The sequence below is a fragment of the Peromyscus californicus genome, unplaced genomic scaffold, assembly GCF_007827085.1.
Source record: "Peromyscus californicus insignis strain IS unplaced genomic scaffold, ASM782708v3 Scaffold_5__1_contigs__length_169319896, whole genome shotgun sequence".
NCBI classification, from domain to species: Eukaryota; Metazoa; Chordata; class Mammalia; order Rodentia; family Cricetidae; genus Peromyscus; species Peromyscus californicus.
Window position 1 is genome coordinate 151,692,751 of NW_026294573.1, and position 16,689 is coordinate 151,709,439.

Here is a 16,689-nt window from a genome sequence, read left to right on the forward strand (position 1 = left end):
AATAATGTGTGATTTCTGTCTTTATGTTTACTTATATTACTTGTATTACATTTATTGATTTGCCCATTTTAAGCTAGCTTTGCACCCCTTGGTTAAAACCAACTTGGTTGTATAATTTCTTAATGTGGTCTTGAATTTGGTTTGTAAGTATCTTGAGAATTTTTGCATGTATATTAACCAGGGAAATTGGTCTGTAGTTTTCTTTTTTGTTATGTCTTTATCTAGTTCTGATATCAAGGTAATACTAGCTTTATAGAACGAGTTTCACAATGTTCAGTTCATTTTTATTTTATGGAACAGTTTGAGAAGTATTTGTGTTAGATTTTATTTAAAGGTTTATAGAATTTAGCAGCAAATCCATCTGGTCTCCTTTTGTGAGGGAATTTTTATTTACTGTTTTTACCACTTCACTCTCATTTCTTGTTATGGGTATATTTAAGTAAGGAATAATCATAAAGGTCTTTTCCAGTGAGATAGAAGTTAAAACATAGTAGTTTAACAATTAAAGTATCAAAATTTAAATAATAATAAAAAACTAAAAAATAAAAACTCTAAACAACTAAAAGTTGAAGAAATAAAAATGAGCAATAACATGACAAAGAAGGTATTATACCAGTCAGAATTTTTTCTTCATTGCAGTGTTCGGGTTTTTCCTCCTCCACTGGGGCTGTTGTTGGATCAGTCTTCACACACTGGGGCTGGGGAGAGAGGATTGCTGGACTAAGTGGTTAGACAAGTTAAGTATGTGTGCCTTCCAAATGAGAAGGACTTCTAAGAGTCTGGACAACTTTCTGCCTGAATTTCCTAGCCAGAATCTTCCCTATACCCTCCTCTATTAGAGGATTACAATCCCTAGTAAGTGGGAGCAGACTTATCCTAGTCAGGCCTTGTGTTTCAGGCTCTGATGGCCTGCTCACCTAAAGTCCTTGGTTTGACAGCATAGCACTGTGCTGGGCTTCACAGTCCACTTTTGGAGATTCTGCTTTGCTTGTGTCCACGCTGATCAGGTAGGGGGACTGTTTTCCTCTGGCTGGATGTCTTGTATTCAAGCTCTAGCCATACTTCTGCTAAGAACTTGCAGGTCTGTGCATACCCTACTCTGGTAGGCTTCCCATGTTTATTTTTAACTGTCCCTGGATGTCCTTCCGGCTACATTGGTGATCTTCCTGTGAGCAGTTCACTGACCAAAGCAATGCTGGCCGCCTGTCGTCTGTTAACCTGAGAATTTCGCTGCAGTGCACAGCAAATGGCTGTTGGCTGGCCCAGTGGCCAGTAGGAGCAGCGTGGCCCAGTGGCCAGTAGGAGCAGCGTGGCCCAGTGGCCAGTAGGAGCAGCGTGGCCAGTGGTACAGTACTAGTACCCTCCTGGTTATTTTCATCCCTTTCCTCAGAGGAAATTTTGCTCCATTCCCATCTACCATTTTACTCTAAAGCCTTGAGTTCATCTTAAAAGACATTTTGTGATCTAAGAGTTTTGCACACATAAAATATACATGATACGTAGCAATTTTTTTGCCTGACTTTTCTAAGACATAAGAGTCTATTCATTGGGAAGCAATGTTCTCATGGCTCATGATTTAAACAATTTATATTAATCAGCATCACTGTAGTTGGTTTCTTGCTGTCCTATTTAATGCTGAGCAGACTTGATTAGTACCAGAGTAAGTCTTTATTTTGCTTCTTAGACTCATGTACTCAATAGTATGTTCCTGTCAAGGAGAGGAACCACAGCTAAATTACTGACATAATGCTCGTGTAAGCAGATTTTTATGAATTGTGCCTTCAGAATGATTTATTGCAGCTTTATAGCTTTTTCTGTGACATATTCTGTCCACGTTTAAAATTTTATTCAAAATGCTAGCAAGCTGGAATTCAACTCTGGTAAAAGCTGTGTGATCATTTGGTTAAAACCTAACTTTTAGTAAGTTTTCAAAATGCGTTCTGTTTGTTTTAGAGCACATTTTTGAATGAGAGCGAGCTGAGCTCTTTATCCTTGGGAAGAGTGTATTGGTGGTGACTAACTGCTTCAGCTGAGGGAGGCTGCACACAGTGGCTTCCCACTCTGGGTGTTCAGCTCTGGTGGTCTTCCTCATGTGGCTGCTCTGATCGCCTCATTGGTTATTTGTTCTTTTGGTATTTTTGTTTGCAAAGAGCTGCCAGTGTTTGAGGGGCTTCACTTATCCTGGTCTGTCTGAATCCTAGACTCAGTGAATACATAATGAGAACAGGCAGATACATTAGTAACATAGTCACATAGCCAAGTCATAAAAAAAGACAACTTATGTAATATGGACATCAGGAACCTGGAGCAAATGCCCATAGTTCCAAAATCTCTGCCTCATGCTTACTGAAAACTGAAATTCTTTAACAAAAATGTTCAATTTAATTTCACACAGGAGCCATATCAGAAGTGCTTCAGACTTCAAGGAAGTGCCCCCTTTGTGTGTGTGTGTGTGTGTGTGTGTGTGTGTGTGTGTGTGTGTGTGTGTGTGATATTCACATATGTGTAAGGTTATGAATGCCTATGTTCAGATTACATTGGGTGTCTTGCTCCATCACTCTCCACATTACTCTTTTGAGGCAGGGCCTCTTGCTAAACCCACAGGCAGGCTGGTGGCCAGCATGCCCCAGAAATCTCTACCATTGAGTAGCCCTGATAGAGGGCTTGTGTGACCATGCCCATCTTTTTTATATGGGTGCTGAGGATTTGAGCTCTGGTTCTTGTATCTGAGAAGGATGGATCCTTACCCACTGAGCCATCTCTCCAGCCCCAGGAGCTGACTTATTAATCACGTAGTAAATAACAATAAAGATCTTCCCCCCTTTTCTTACACACTAGGAAGTGGGCCATCCCTGGCTCAGTCTGAGTGCTGATGGCTGTCTCTGTGGTCTGCTTGCTCTTCTCTAGTGCAGCAATGCCAGAAATCTCGACACAGGCAAGAAACTCCTGCACATGTGCATCTTCCTTGTCCTTGAGCCTAGAACTACACGCCTTGTTAGCAATTTTCTTTTGTGTGTCATAGTTTTTATTCTAAGATATCAAGAATGATTGATTTCTTCATCGTTGCATTTTGGAGATGATTAATATCATTGATTTTCTTGGAATAAGTATTCTGAAACAAAAACAGACAAAAGCCCTCACAAAACTTTCCTGTATCAGTCATTGCAGAGAAAAATTTAACACATGAAGAAAATAAACTTCTCTATAGGTTTATGTACTTCTTGAGTGAAAATGATTAAGAGTGAACTAAGCATTTTAGAGGAATAATGTACTACTTATTGAAAAGTTACATGTTGTATTAGGCAATAAGAATGTATGTCTTCCTTTAGTATTCTTTTCCTTTCAAGGAGTTTGCTGTTTGGTTAATTTGTTCCCACATAACCTTGATAGGAGGGGAATAGATTACAACATGAATACATATAAAGGGTCAGCAGTACACTGTGAAACCTTTGGCTAGACGCCAAAAGGGGATTACCAATTATTTGCTGCATTCCGATTTTGCTAGAGAAGAAACTTAAAATTAATATTAAAGCATTTTTTTTCTCTCAGAGTAATTAGAAGAGGGAATAGACCATCAGGAGGGGTGATTGAAGGAGGCAATATGTGTAAATTAGAAAACGAGTTCACAGATTCCGCAGAATACCCTGGGTAGACACACTGAATTGTCAGCACTTCTTGCTAAGTGTCATGAGGACGGACAGAGCATATGGGAAGAAATTTTAATTGTGTGCTTCTATGCTTTAGGGAGGAATTAGAAACATGATTTTTCTAATAGTTTCAAAGTGAAGATGGACCACCACACACTAATAATCTTTATCATTACTTAGAAACAATTCTTAGTAAATATAGTTCTTCAACAATTCCATACTACACCTAAAACACCTTGGGTTGTAGCCCTTCTGCCTAAGACAAGATAATGTGTACATTACATTTCTCAAAAACATGATGTCACCAGCCACAAAAATTATAAGTCCAAGTGAGTTACTTGGAATCCTTTTAAGAGAGAATTCTCGACCAAAACTTTTTCATAAGTCATTTTTCAGAAGGAATACTGCAGGTGGCTGTTCAAGAGTGAGATGTGCTGCACAGCACTGCTATGCACAGGGAAGGCAGGGAAGTGCATGTCAGTGCAGACAAGCTGAGGTCTTCCAGACTTTCCCAACCCAGTTAGGAGTTCCCATGCAGAACCAGAGACTTTCAGTCTGAACAGTCAAGAGGCTGCTCCCAGCTAGAGTTCTCATCTTGAGTGTTTCACTCTTAGTAGAACAGGCCCCTAGGACTTGCTAACAAATTTGGAAGTTTTATGAAAGCTTTAGGGCCTTGAAGGATTACTTTAAAACTCCCACACTTCTTTCTGTGGCAATTGTGTTGGCTTAAGATTGATATTCATGGTCAGGTTCAATAGATTCTCTTGTATTTCTTGTTTATGATGTTTTGGACGGAAACAGTTGTTTTGCCAAATTTTTTTAAGTTGAACTGATTGATTTGATTTATATTATAGATATTCAATTATTAAAGTATACCACATCACTGGGTGACATTTAAGTGGCTGATTATTTTTATTCACCAGCTTATTAGCATTTTCTGTGGGACTTTCATGGCCATATTCCTACCTGAGTTAGGCCTGTAGTACTGACTGACCATGACATTGCTACTCTGTTCAGGCTGAGAAATCACCTTGCTGAGAGGGCATTAGGTTTTAGCTAATTTATAAATTGTCCTCCCAGATTACTTCAGGCTCATGCCCCTCCCCCTGCCCCGTACCCCCAGAAGTTGTGCATTTGGGTTTACCAGCTTCCAAATTAACCAAGTAATATTCCCTTAACAATTACTTTATTTATTTATGTGTGTGTGTGTGTGTGTGTGTGTGTGTGTGTGTGTGTATATGTGTGTGTGCGCCACAGCACATGTGTGGAGGTCAGAGGACAGGTGGAAGGCATTGGTTCTCTCCTGCTCTGTGGGTTCTGGGGATCAGACTCAGTTGGTCAGGCTTGGCAGTAGGCTCTTTCCCTCACTGAGTCATCTTGCTGGCATTTATGTAGTTTCTATTTTTTAATGCTTGGAAATTGTTGCCTTGGCATAGGGGCCCTATGTTTCTTAGTAATTTTAAATAATTCAACCAGCAAATTCTCTAGCTTGGGAAACATTTTAAAATATCTTTTGGATATATTTTTAGAGTTTTTGCTTTTTGAATCACTTACGTTTTCATATTTTCCTGGAAATAGCTCCACTTTACTTAAATTGGTGGTTGTGGAAGCACAGTTTCCAGACCAGCAGCACCAGCAGCACCTGGGATCTTTCTGCAAGTCAGAGCCTTTTGACTGCACAGCGCCTAGACATATTGTGTCAGAAACTCCTATTTCAATAGATGCTGTAGGTGACTGTGGCACTGGTTAAAGTTCTAGACCTTCTAATTTACTAAGTTTATAGCTCACCTTATTTTTTAAAGATGATGAGTGTATATTTAGGAATATGTTATATATAAATTTAGAGATATGTGAAGTTTATATGCGTATATAACATATATAAATATGTAGAAATTTATATGTACAAAAAACTGAGGCTAAGAATTTGTGAGCAAGTGGGATGGGGGTACGTGGAAGGGAATAGAAAGAGGAAAGGGAAAGGGGGGAATGATGGAATTACATTTTCATTTCAAAAAATAAAAATAATTAAAAGAATGTAAAGCCTTACTCACATACTTAGCTGTATCCTCTCTTTAATTCTAACGTTGGAATCTCTGATGGTTAGATTATTAAGTTTGAACTACTTATTTTCACTGGCTTTTCAAATAGTCAGCTCTTGGGTTTATTTATCAGCTGGCTTTATTACCTTGTGCTACACATGAGGAACATTAATGCCAGCATTAAATAAAGTTTAATTAAAAAACAATGAGTGTTACAATAATTTTCTATAATTATAGTAATTAATCCAGATCTGTAAAATCTCTACATTTGAAGCAAAGTTTTTTCTGTGCCATACTTTTAGTTTTAATGTGTGGGGTATGGGCAAATAAAACCCAGTATCCAGAGTCTGCTACATAGAATTACTGTCGTGAGAAGCTACTTAATTGCAAATTGCTGTCTCTTGTTTGGAGAGCCTGTTCTCATCTTCTTGGGTTTATAATTTTGGAACATTGATTTTTTTTTTTTTTAGTGTCCATTATATCTTAACTTGAATAGCAGCACACAGCCTTGCTATGGGATCACACCTCTGCGGCTGCTAAGACTGTTTGCAAAGTTTCCGTGCTGTCCCCGACCCTGCTTCTGCACCAACTATGAATTTTCACTATGTAGCACAGCCTGAATTTTAAGCCACACCCTCCCCACATCTCTACCAGAGTTTGGTAAAAATAGACTCATTTTTGTATGTACATTATAGTCAGAAAGGAAGTGATCTACAAGCAGAAGCTAGACTCACCTTTTTCTAATGAATTTATTGTAGCTTTTATCCTTGCTATTTCTATTTTCTAGTTGAATTTCTAGAAGAAATTCAAATTCTTTGGTTATTTGTTTCTTAATTCAATAAAATAACACACAGCTTATCATTTTTTTCTTTATATTCTTTGAAATCTTTTTTTGTTTTGTTTGTATATAGTCATTGAATTTTGATTGGTTTGTTTATATTTAGGGCCACATCTCACTGCATCTTTTAAAAATATTTTATGAGTTCTTTGAGAATGTTATAGAATGTATTTTGATCATATTCACTGCCCTGTGGTGATTTAAATGAGAAATGTTGTCCTTGGCCGATATATTTGAATACCTGGTTCCCACTCGTCTTTGGGAGACGTGATGGGACTGTTGCAAAGCAGCCGAGGACCAGGGGTCAAGCAGCTCACCCACCCATCAGCAGCCGAGGACCAGGAAGCAGGCAGCTCACCCATCAGCAGACAGATGGGGAAAGAGGCTCTATGGAGATAAATAGACTTTTCACAGATTTTTAAAATGTCCAGCATCTTGATCTCTCTCTCGCCAAAAGACAGACTTTGTGAGTTTCTCCCTGCTGCAGGGAACTGTTCGGTGGAACTTTTGAAGTCTCCTGGATGCTTTCCTTTCCTTATCTGGATTATCCAATCCCCTACAATATCAGCAACCAGAACATTCTGAGGGAGAAATGGAATTCATCCTACCTCTAAACATATAAATCAAAGTTCTGATTTTCAGACATACTTGAAATTCCTGGTCCAGATGCCCTCTCCACTGGGAAAATTGGTCTCTTTGTATGCATTGTTGCGTGCGTTTCTGCTGTCAGGAAAACGGGGCTGAGTGCTGAAGCTTTGCTTTTCCTAGCTTCTTGTTAAATCAGCAGACAAAAGGAATCATTCCTCCAACCTCAGACCTCACCGCAAGGACATAAAAGCTTTGCTGAAGGAAGTTTCTGTGTGTGTGTGTGCGCACGCGCGCGTAGAGTTCATAGCTTCTCTCTACTTCTAGTTCATTCTCTTTGCTTTCTGAATGTGTTTGAAGATGTAAGCTCTCAATTTCTGCTCTGGCTGCCTGTTTCCATGCCTTCTCTGCCATTATGGATTCTCATTCTGGAACCCTAAGGCAAAATGAACTCTTTTTTCCATTAATTGCTTTTGGACATAACATTTTAACACAGCAACACAACTCCACCTTCTCACTCCTCTCAGATTTATGTCTTTTTTTTTTTTTTTAAAATAACTCAGGGGCCTGCCCTTAAAGAAAACTGACCCTCGCTCTTCCACGAAACGTCAACTGTTATTAGTATAAGCCCCTCCTCGAATGCTGACTGGCTGACCTTGTGCAGGCAACTACAGCTGCTGTGAGTTCATGAGTGCAATGGTCCTGTCATGCCCAGAAGACACTGTCTTGCTCCAGTCCTCTCTGACCTCTGTCTCTTACAATTTTCTACCCCATCTTCCATGAAGGTCCCCAAGTCTTATGGTGGTTGGAGGAGCCCGTGACATAGATGTCATGTTGGTGTCTGAGCACTTCACAGATGGCTGTTCTCTGCACCTTGACTGGTTGTGAGTTACTGCCTTAACTATTGCACAAAGAAACTTCTCTGATGAGGTTTGAGAGCTGAATGAATCTATGGGGATAGAGATCTGAATTTAGAGAACCACTTAATACTGTGTCTAATAGGAGTATCAGCTTTATCCCTAAGGTCAGTCGGCCACCCTTTCAACCATGGATTCTTAGCCAGATTTATAGCAACAGCCACTCATTTCCCCCTACAGTGCAGATTTAACATCCAATTGGAAAGCAGTTGGCTACTGCTATAAAATGTGTGTCGCTATTTTACTCATGGGCGTATCTTGCCACACTGTCATTATTGTAGTTCACAGGGTTCTCAGCTGTGTAAGACTTCTCCACCCCCACAGCAGCCTACATAACAACTTCTGGTACAATTAAAGCTATCCATCAGAGAAGAAGCGTCCTGGTCAGTACCAACTTCGTTTCTCTATGTTCTGTGACCAAAATTTCCCATGTCTTTAGCAATAAGGTCATTGCATATTGGTATTAATAAAAAATGCTCTCACATATTTATAGAGTTATACTTTATATACTTAACAATTTTCTCCCTTAAACTAAATTCACTGACACTTTGTATATTCACAGAATTATTGCTTCTGAAGACTCCCAAATTCTTAGTATAAGCATAATATTGCTTTTCCATGCTTCACTACATTTTGGCCAGCAACATTTTACAGTGAGTTCTGATTCCTCTTTCTTGAAGGTGATTTATTTGGGTACCCTGTCAACCAATAGCAATAGTGCCCTAGATCCTCTGTTCATTTGTTATAGGAAAACATTCTTCCTAGTACACATTGGATCCAGGTTTATGTGCATAGCTGTGAAATACTTTAATTATCTGGAAAACATTTATGTAGCTTGTTCCTTATGGACTGTAGAAAGAACTTCAACATAGCCTTCCTGGTTCTTAGGCATTTGAAACTGTGAATGAAGCCCATGTCCCCATTGAGCACATATGATTCCCTGTGTGACCCCATTAGTGTAGGTAGGTTTGATATCCTACTCTATTTGTAGAAATGGATCACAAAGGAAATCCTTTTCCAAGACTAGTTTACTTTTTGAATCTCATCCTAATTTCCAAGACGAAGGCAAGCCTAGGTATACTTTTGCTACAACTTGAAAAGATTTAAGGCAGATGACTGTTGTGGAATATTATTTTAAGGTGTGTTACTTTTGTTTATGTTGTATTTGTTTAACTCTGTGAAGGTGTGTTGCTATGCCTGTCTAAAACACTTGATGGCCTAATAAAGAACTGAATGGCCAGTAACAAGGCAGGAGAAAGGATAGGTGGCCTGGCAGGCATAGAGAATAAATAGGAGAAGAGATATGAGAGAAGAGGAAGAAGTAGCCAGAGAAGGAGGAGGACATCAGGGGCCAGCCACCCAACTACACAGCAAGATATGGAGTAAGAGTAAGATTTACAGAAAGAGAACAGGAGAAGCCGAGAGGCAAAAGGTAGATGGGTTAATCTAAAGTTAAGGAAAGCTGGCAAGAAACAAGCCAAGCTAAGTCTGGGTGTTCATAATTAAGAGTAAGCCTCTGTGTGATTTGTTTGGGATCTGGGTGGCAGGCCCCCCAAAAGAGCAAAAACAAACAACATTTTGGCATACCAATGTGGTGCTTGAATATCCCTAGGGCATGAAAAAGCTGAAAAGAAAAAAAAGGGATACGGCTCCTTTAAGAGTTTCAGCTGGACAATTTCTGCCAGTCAGCAAGCCCTTGAGCAGCTAGTACCTTAAGTAGGAACAAAGAACTAAGTAAAGATGCCTGCCATAGTGCAAGCATCAGCATTCTAGAACTCTAGGAAGGTTGAATGCAGTTCCTGGTCACTAACCTCCAACCAGGCCATGAGTTTCACGCTTGGTTTTCATGACCGAAAAAGTGGATAGAGCCAACTGAGAGCCTCACATGAAAGATCCAGGTGTAGGTTAGCAGTTTAAAAGTTTGCTCACATGGTCAAAAAAAAGGGCTGAAGATATACAATAAAAGAAGTCCAGATGGAAAAACCTCTAAACAGGTTAAAGTGTGTTTAACAATGTGCATAGGCTTAAGAAAAGAAAAAGGCTATAGTCATAGAAAGAAATCAATAGTTTAAAAGTAGTAATAAAGTCTTTAAAGAGAGAGTAAAAGTAATATAAGTAATATAAAAGAAAAAAAACTATGTAAGATAGGAAATACACAGGGAGTCTGAGTCCTGTATGTTATTGAGTTGATTTTGAATTTTTTGATTGTTGAAAAGCAAATGACAGCTGCAAAGAGACCTGGAATTGAAAGAGAGGTTGTTGAAATAAATCAGCCTATATACTCTAGGAATTCTTAACTTTTAAAAAGTTAAAAAATATATTTGTCAAATGTAAATCAAAAATGCTTTTTTTTTGTTCCCATAGGAGACAAGAGGCTGCTGATTCCTTCAGGGTTAATATGGATCAGGTTTGATCAGGTGAGACCTCCTGAAACTTGGCAGGTTATATCTATTAACAAAGGTTACTGTTGGTCTTCCCAGGACTCGGTTATTATCTCAAAATTTTCTCTCTGGGAATTTAAAGATACTTCATCCACAGACAGCAGAAAGCAGTTTAGAGAATACAATGTCAACATTCTCAAGGTGTTGTGAGAGGCTTTTGGTTATTTTTTGGGTTATGGATGTTTATTATCATTTAGGGGAAAATAGTATATTGACATAGATTTAAAGTTATTTTTGTTATACAGTATATATGTTTCTACCCTTGTTTAAAGGATTTTTGTATATTGATAAAAATTTAAGGTTATTTTTGTTACAACATATTGCATATATGTTTCTATTCTTGTTTAAGGTAATATACTTATGCAGTTCATTTAAAAATGTAAGGTAAAATTCTTGTTTTTGAAAGCTGTTATTATAAACTATATAGGATAATCAGGAAACATAGGTTAGTGTTTAATCATTTATAACAATCAAAGTTGTAGATATGTTAGGTATGCTTTCAGGATCATATAGAGATATATTTTAGATAAATGGTCTTCAAATACTTCAAAGACCTTTAGAATATGGCTTTAAAATGTTTTGTTAAAATTTTTCATGACAATGAGACACATCTGCTCCTAGTAGCACCAATTTACTCCAGAGAAGATGATAGGCATTGAAGAAACACCTTATGGAGTTTGCTTTCATTGTGGCAAGGTTAGCCACTAGGCAAAGAAACTGCTCTTGTCTTTGATTGCTGACAATGTGCTGTGCAGACTGGACATGCAGGACACATAGGAAAAAGACTATTGAACTTTGCCAAAACATGGCAGGACAGTCCTTCAAAATTCCTGCTCCACAGAAGAGTCCACCAGATACTCTAGGCCTGTAGACTGAAGATAGATGCCCCAACATTGCAGAGGGAACTCTGGATGACTATCCAGGCAGTCAGATGTCTCTGTCATTTCTAGAGTTTTGGAAGCTGTTTGCAATGCACTTTTTGTTTACTCAAATAATATTATCCTTCTGAGTTTTTTGATGGAGTTGAAGACTAGATAGTTATAGTTGTAGTTTTCTTTAGTTATGATAGAGAGTAAATTAAGTATAAAACTTTAGATTCATTAAAATAGGATAGATAATGAAGTATTTTCTTTTAATTTGCCAGACACAAATGAACTGGAATTAATTACATTGTCAGTGTAATCTTTACTTGATAATTAGTCTTATTGTATACAGTCTTATTATGTTAAAGTTAAAACCTTTAATTTTTTTCTATTTAGACAAAAAGGGGAAAATGTAGAATACTATTTTAAGGCATGCTACTTTTGTTTATGCTCTGGAGCATTTGTTTAATGATGCAAAGATGTGTTTGATTAAATAAAATTCACCTGTGGTCAGGAGGCTGAGTCAGCAACTACCTAACAGGAAGTGGTAGGGAGGAACAGGTGGAGAGGGGTTTTTAAGTAGGGGTGAGGAGAAGCACGAGGGCTTTTTTGGGAGGCCTGAGCAAGGAGAAGAGGTGAGCTACTTGCTATTCAGCCTCTCTGAGGAGCAGAATTCTACCTCAACCTTTGAATCTTGACTTCTTTAGAGCGACAGAGATTTAGTTAAGATTCCTTCATAGCTTTGAAAGAGTTGGAGCCTGAGGGAACAGCATTCCCTCCAGCTCTGGCTCTAGAGGCAGCTGAGTTGCGGTTGCCGATTTGGACAGCTGTGGCTTAAAAGGTAGCAGCAATTGAAAAAAAAGACAACAGATAATGTAGCTGAAGTTTTCCTGTCCTCGCCCTGCACCAAGGTCCCACAGCCACTTTTAAAATTCCTGTGTCCTGCCTGGTCCTGCAATCGCACAGATCCAAGTAAACACACACAGGCTAACACTATTTTTAAACTATGGCCCTGGCAGGCTTCTTGTTATCTAGTTCTTATATCTTAAATTAACCCATTTCTATAAATCTATACTTTGCCACGGGGCTCATGGCTTACTGATATCTTTACATCTTGTTTCTCATGGCGGTGGCTGGTAATGTCTCCTCTGCACTCTTTTCTTCTCCCCTGTCTCTCCAGTTAGAATGTTCTGCCTCACCTAATTCTGCCTCACCATTGGCCAAACAGCTTTATTTATCAACCAATCAGAGCAACATTTTTTTCACAGCATACAGAAAGACATTCCCATCAAGATAACCATCTTGGTTTATCCAAGAATTTTAGATCTAAATTGGGAAAGTCCTACACAAACTGATACAAGTTGTTCACTCTAAGGGTGAGTAGGCCAGATCCTAATAAAAGTACAGTGTGAAGGAGTGAAGGTCTCTGCCATTTCCATTTATTTCCAGCTGTGTTCACTTGGGAATTTGAGGAGAGGTGGGGAAATTACATGCCACCCACAGACTGCACCTCTTTAACAGAGGTGACCAGAATCATTGCCATCTTGCATAGTAGAAATGTTGAAAAGTACTATTTCCAATCTCCAGTGTTTTCTATGATGCTGTAAAAGGAAAATAATTAAATCTGTTCTTTGACAATTTCATATGTGCATACAATGCCCACTGATTACTCCTACCCCCTCTATCTATCTTTCCTCTTTTCTGCAAATGTACTTCACACATTTCATGTCCATTTGTTTTTGTTTTAGGGTAAAGCCAGCAGGCCTGGATGGACTCTATTCTGCCACCCATTGACTGTATAATGGAAGGCAATTTGCTTCATGAAACTCTACCTCCTTTTCAGGAACAAAATTAGCTCTTAACCATAAAGCAATTCAAATAGCACCTAGCATACAGTAAAGATTAAGTACAAGTTAGTCTTCATTATAATTAGTTTTCTTTTTAGATTATATATGTAGAAATACTTAATTGGTGGATGAAGACTTTTAAAGTTTGTAGCTTTTTGTCGGATGGTTACAACTGGCCTTGTATTTTTGGTCTTTAAAGACCTCAAGATTGCTTCTTGCTTTGTGGTAGATGCTGGCCAAAGGCTCATGGAAGTGCTTTCTGTTGTGGACATAGCCCTGAAATCTTGCCTCTTCATAGCTTTTGTTTTCCACAGATCCTTAATGACCCATGATTCTTTGATGTCAGTATCTTTTGCCAGCACCCTTTTAAAAGATCCCCTTTTCCCTAAATTCTCAGACTTCACTACAGCAGTGAATAAATAGGCGGGGCGGGGGGGGGGGGATCACTAGGCTAAGAAACCTGGACATTTGAGAAATGCCTGAACTGAGCCAAACCCCTCACATCAGACCCTTCCTGCCCCACAGTCAGCCTTCTGTGGCAATAGCAGTTAGTTAATGTTAGGATGCTTTTTTGCATGCTCCACATGCATTCGTCTTAGCTTTCAGATCCCCTGTAAATTGACTCTGAGTGTCAGAAAGCGCTTTCTTTTCAATTCTAGATGACTACAACAGGCAGAGATTCAACCCTCTCCAGTTTAGAAGCTCTGCTTGGCATGTGGGATTTTGCTCACAGGAAGCGCAGTTTCTGTTTGAGGATCTCATCATGAGCCTGACATTTCCCCACTCACATTCTAACTAGGTACTGCTTTTCTAGACGATGTCAGTCTTCTCTGCAGAGGGAAAGAACAGCTGGGTTTCTGAACGTCTGAATCACAAATCCTCTTCTGTCACTGTGGCACTGGGACCCGGGGACCAGCTTAGGGAGAACGTTGTTTTCCCCAGTTCACACAGAGCTATGCCTGGAGATGTCCACATCAAAACGATCCCTTTCCTGTTTGTGAAACAGTAAAGGCCTCAGATCCTTATCGGTGTTCTCTCCTAAATAAATGAGAGTAGCAGGGAACCATTTTGCTTCTTTGATGCCGTGAAGTGAGCAACTTTGCTCCATTACCACCTCCCAAGCGTGATGTTCTGCCTTATTATAAGAGGCCTGAATGCAGTGGGGCTGAGTGATCACAGATCTCTGAAACTTTGAGCCAAATAAACCCATCCTTTTAAATTATTCACCTCATGTATTTTGTTACAACAGAGGCAGCAGGCTATGAGTGTCTTCATACACTTAGATTATAACTGGTAAAGTAACTCTTCGCATAAGATACCTGAGTGCTGATATAAACAAATGAAGACATACATTTAAATTGGCACAGTAGGTAGCCCTTTAAAAATGAATTACCTCCTCAGTAAAAACTTTTTTTGAGACTTATTTGTATGTGCATGGGTGTTGTGCCTGCATGTTTATATGTGTACCACAGGGGTGTCCTGCAGTCAAGGTCAGAAGAGAGCATCAGATCCCCTGGAATTGGAATTACATATGGTTGTTAGCTACCTTATATGCTGGGAATCAAACCTGGTTCTTTGGAAGACCAGCCAGTGCTCTTAACCACTGAGCCCAACATCAATTTTTCTTAATTTTTTTTTTCTTTGGTGTGTGTATGTGGACATGGATAAAGGTCATAAAATAAAAACATGATCTGTATGAAGTGTCCAGTGCTAACTATACTTCTATAGCACAACTCGTATACCTAAGACTCAGATAGTGTCATGGAAAAGGGGGCAGAAAGATTGTAAGAGCTAGGGCTCAGGACACCTCCTGATAGATAGTGTCTTCTGTATATGACAGGAAAGCTGGCCTCATGAAATCTCAATAATATGGCTGCTTAAACAAGACCGGCACAATGACAACACCAGTTAGTAAGCCAGTGTGGCCTGGAGAAATCTCACAAGGCCCAACACCTAGAGGAATAATTACAGGCAATTAATAGCTGCTGAGAGGGTGGGGGAGAGTCAGTCTTATACAGACACATATTCCCTGAAAAATTATCCAATCTCCACTGCTCAGCCCTGAACATGTACACATATAAGCAACACTAAATGGACTAAGTAGGTTACATGTATGTTATGTACATTTAACAGTGATAATTAAAGAAGAAGACAATAATTTGAGAGGGAGTGAGTGTGGGTGTGGGAAAAATTGGAGGAGGGAGAGGAAGGGGTAGAAATGACAATACAATACTCTTGTGAAATTCTCAAAAAACAAATTAAAAAATAAATAAACAAAAAGATAAACTATACATGGTCTGGTGGTTTCAAGTTTGGGCTGGAGAGATGGCTCCATAGTTAGAAGAGTGAACTGCTCTGCATATGACATGAGCTTGGCTTCCAGCACCCACATCAGGCAGCTCACAACCATCTGTAACTTTAGCTCCAAGGGTGTTGAACTCCTCTAGCCTCCCAAGGCACTTGCACTCATGTACGTGTGTGTGTGTGTGTGTGTGTGTGTGTATACACAAACACAATAAAAAAACCTTAGAAGCTATTGGTTTTTAAGGTATGCAAAAGTGCTAGATCACTATATATTAACATGTTACTAGTACTCATGATGAGTGCATGCTTTGCTTCTGCTAAGCTTTGCCTTCTACAGTGAACAGACATTATCCTCCAATAAAATAGCATTGCATTTTAAAAGCATGCTTTACTTAACTGCAGTACCCTTCTTTCCATTTAGTCATTGGGTTTTAGCTACGTTATCATCTCCACACTACTCCACATCTCCCTGAAAAGTCTGAGTTCTGAGCATAAAGAACAGCTTCTCTATCATGCTTTTCTTGGTAGCTTCTGGGCATGAGTCTGGCCTAATCCCTTATTTCTTCCTATTTTTAGAAGAGTAGAGGGAATGAATGTGTGAGGGCCTTTGTCACAGGTAGGAAGGATCCCACAGGATCCAGATCTTCCAAAGTTAGTATTTTCTGCATTAATATCACTCTGTTTTAGACCACATCCTCAGACAAGGTAAGAAATGCCAGGGGCAGCATAAAAGACTTTATACTAGATTTTACAACTTGACTAAACATTTTTTTCTTTCTTTTTTTTGGACTCAGCAGGTTTATTTATATATTTGTTCACACACACACGTATACATATAACAACAATAACAAAAAAAGAGACTATAAACTTGAGAGTAAGGGGTGGATATGGAGAGGTTAGAGAGATGGTACCTGGGAGGGGCTGGAGGGAGGAAAGGTAGGGAGGGAAGTGATGGATAATTTTGTTTCAATTAAACACACACACACACACACACACACACACACACACACACACACACACACACACACACATTAAAAAGCAGCTGAAGTAACGTTACAGACCAGATTTTTTTTAAAAGAGAGATCAGTTTACCTATTCTTTTAAAAATCAAAACTTCCCAGCACTTGGGAGGCAGAGGCAGGTGGATCTCTGTGAGTTCAAGGCCAGCCTGGTATACAGAGTGAGTCCCAGGACAGGCTCCAAAGCTA

General features: G+C 39.1%; 1 long non-coding RNA gene across 4 annotated transcripts in view; it reads left to right on the forward strand.

Moving 5' to 3' along the window:
* Nucleotides 1-16,689, forward strand: part of LOC128097246 (uncharacterized) — a 54,047-nt gene that overhangs the window by 13,371 nt on the left and 23,987 nt on the right. For 2 of the 4 annotated variants that reach the window (XR_008213822.1, XR_008213819.1), the window contains exon 2: nt 10,391-10,443. This is a non-coding gene — a long non-coding RNA (uncharacterized LOC128097246). Of the gene's footprint in view, nt 1-7,558; nt 8,680-10,390; nt 10,444-16,689 lie in introns of those variants that run through there. The other 2 variants (XR_008213821.1, XR_008213820.1) reach the window with 2 other exon arrangements.